General features: G+C 37.0%; 1 pseudogene; it reads right to left on the reverse strand.

Annotated features, from left to right (window-relative positions):
* Positions 1 to 1,696: 1,696 nt before the first annotated feature.
* Positions 1,697 to 3,240, reverse strand: LOC128196524 (probable O-methyltransferase 3; annotated as a pseudogene).
* Positions 3,241 to 3,639: the final 399 nt, after the last annotated feature.

Genomic DNA, 3,639 nt, shown 5'->3' on the forward strand with positions numbered 1-3,639 from the left:
GCAGCGGATTGAATGAATTCAGTGGAGTTCTGGATGCACGTAAGGTGTTTGTGAATATGCTGGAAGTGTTTTAGAGTGGTTGTTTGGTAGAGTTCTAGCTCAGTAGGCTTTCCAAAGGGGAAAGAAGCTAGAGGAGGTGCTAGATAACAAAGCACAGAGGTGAACTTGAGAGTAATAGCTGGAAATTGGCAGCATTTCTTTACTTCAATTCAAGTTACATTTACAAGTGATGAAGCTCTCTATTTATAGAAGAAGGAGAGCTTCTAAACGTATAATGCAAGTTATTTAACTGTACACATGCTGTAAAACAGATGGAGGAAGCTTGGGAAGCAAGCTATAATTGCCAACTCAGCAAAGCAATTGAAGAAGATGAAGTTGTTGTCTTTGGCGTTGAACGTAGTGCAAAGGTCGTGGGCACCAACCATCCATTTGTGCTTCTTTGGTTTTCTTACGTGGCAGCCTTTTTAAGTTGCATAGACATGGTTCCTCCCTTTTATTAATATTTTACAAAAGCAATGTAAAAGTATTTAGCAAAGAGAAAGAGAACTTAGTAAGTAATACTCCATAAGAGTAAGGTAGTGAGTGCCCCCTCTTCCTCTTGGATTCTCTTGGACATGACTCTTGTTAAAGGTCCTATGTTAAGCTTAGATGGTCCTCCATCATAAACTCTTCTTGTTGTTGGGGAATCAATGTAATCTTGTGAAACTCTCATATATGGAATTTGTGTTTAAACATCTTATTTGAGATACATGCTTTCTTTCATCATTAGTTAGGGTTTTTCCTCTTTGCTCAAAGCATGCATTGTTTAACTCATTCGATGTCATGATTATTGATTTTAGTGATATGGACACATACGGTAAAATCTAGATCTGGGGAATTTCTCCCAAAAAGTAATATCGCCTAGACATAGGGATATGAGGTTGGTTGCCTTTAAGCTTCTGTACTTTAGAATTAATTATTAGGGATGCTAGGAATTGTATGAACTCGTAATTAAGGATAAGCTTTCTTCGCAAGGTAATTTAGACAGTGACATTAACATTGATGAAAAGAATGATGAATTCCTAAAATATATGAGAGTGGATAAGATGAAATTGATTTCCCCAACAACATACTCATCCATATAATTCATTTCGTGTTTGTTTTACTCTTTTCCATTGATCAAACTCATGCATACATGTTTAATTATTGTCTTTTGCATTTGAAACCACAAGAATTTGTTCACAAGTCTTAAATAATCAACAAATCATATAACTAACTAGGTCGTGAGTCTTTTGGGAGAACGATACTTGGTCTTACCGAGTTTATTACTTAATACGATTCGGTCACACTTACCAAGGGTTAAACAAGTTTTTGGTGCCGTTTTTCAGTGTTGATAAATTTATCATCCAGTGATATGCCAAACATTGAACAGTGAGCGATCGCGTGGCCAAATTGCTTTCTCAATCAGATGGCTAAATAATCAAATTTTAACTTGTTTATTAATTACTTTGCACGTTCTTATCCACATTAGGTGACCACATTGCACCGTCAATTAAATTATATGCATACCCAATTGGCCAATAAGCAAACACATGCTACTGTTGTGGTTTTCCTTTAGTCCCTGTTCATGTATGCTACTGTTATTGCTTAAAATGACATTGGATTACGGTACTATCAAAATGACTTTTGTTTTAATACAATCTCTAAAGCTTATGCATGACCAACAAATTCATTTATTTGCTTCCAGTACTATAATATTAATAGAAAAACATAAATAGTAACATTACAAGAAATCAGTTTACATAAACCAGCACTAAGATAGGATCAAACAATAGAAACACGAAACAATAGAGTTAAAAAGGTAGAAGACAAACACGAAATAAAAGGTAGAAGACGAATGATACAGAAAGGGAAAAGAATAGAGACAATAGAGTTAAAAAAGAAATTAGAAAAAGCATTTCATTGAATCCATTCCATCACGCAATGAAAGGGCCTTTATTGACGAAGTGGTGCTGAAATTCAAGTGGAGTTATATAATAATATGCCACACAGTACAGTCCATAAGAAGTAAAGTGTTAGGGATAAATCTCGATGAGAGACCTCAAACCCACCAGTGGAGTTATCTTGTAGTCAGTGAAACCAGCAGAGAAAATTATCTTAGCCCATTCTTTCTCGGTCCTCTCTTTTCCAGGATACAACACCATGACAACCATATCAATCATGAGCTGTGTTTTAGTTGATTCATAATCAAGCTTTTCACTCTCCAACACCATGTCTATCGCAATCACCTTCCTCTTTACTCCCTCCTTGCATTTCTTCAGTATTCTCACACACTGCTCGTCATTCCAGTCATGCAATATCCACTGCATCATCAATAAACTCAATCAGGGGCCAATTTCCAAAACAAAAACTATTTAATAATCAACTTTGAAGAAAATTTTACCTTCAATAGAACGGCATCTGCAGGAGGAACTGACTCAAACATGTCACCTCCAACAAATTTTAAGTTGTCAGCTTCTTATAAGTCGGCAACAACATGTGGGAGATCAAACACGGTGCAGTCTAAGTGAGGGAATGATTTGGCAATTGCCTTTGCCATGGTACCTGTGCCTCCACCAACATCAACAACTGACTCCAACCCCTTGAACACTCCCCCACACCTCTCAATAACCACGTTGCCAACCAATTCAGCGTCACTTGCCATCGCATCATTGAAAAGATGATTCAGTTTTGGATCACGCCCAGCGTAGTCCCAGATTTTCATCCCATGTGCTGTGTGGAATGGCGAGGGATCATCATTCCTGAACCATGTAGCCAATTCATGCCACGGCTTTGTCAAAATTGGATCAAGCATGGCATGCAAGAAAGGTGTCATACTCAAGGGGTTGTCCTTAAGTAATAGAGTGCATGCATCAGTCAACACATAACCCACTTCAAGGTCATTCTCGTTCACCTTGACTTCAGAGAAGAAGCCAGAATGGGTCAAGATTCGCATCAACCGGTAGATGCAGTTGGCTTTGGAAGGATGGAGTGATACTGAAGCAGTGAGTTTTGAGAGTGGCATGGGTTCACCATGCTTGTGTATGATGTCAGGTATGTCCAAATCAATTGCACATTTGAGGGACATGGAATTTATGAAGCTGAAAATGTGATTCCAAACATGGGTTTGAGCTCCAAGGAGTTTTGAGATACGCTCTTCACTCTTGCACTCCATTGTTTTTCTTCCTTAACCACTCAATGTATATTGATATGTTGTTTCACTTTGATGAAACCTCATTAGTTTTTCTCTATATATAATGCAAACTCTGTTCTATCTACGAACATCCTAAAGCCAATACAACAACACAAGTTTCGCACGCGTTCTTAACCGTAAATTAAATTATATTATAGATGTCATGTTTTTAAGATGTGTAATTTCTACTTCGGATAAACATATAGAACTTACTGTGCCAATCAAATTCAATCTTACGCAGAAGTCATTAACTCCATATATATATTTTAAATGCTAATCCTATTCTAATTTTGACCCACGCTACACACATTTTCGGCATGGCAAAATCTCACTAGAAGACAAGGTGTGATTTTTTATCTTACCTAAAGTGTCTATATATTTTTTTATGGATGAATTATTATAAAGATTGATTTATCTACTATGCAAAC

The sequence above is a fragment of the Vigna angularis genome, chromosome 5 (assembly GCF_016808095.1).
Source record: "Vigna angularis cultivar LongXiaoDou No.4 chromosome 5, ASM1680809v1, whole genome shotgun sequence".
NCBI lineage: Eukaryota > Viridiplantae > Streptophyta > Magnoliopsida > Fabales > Fabaceae > Vigna > Vigna angularis.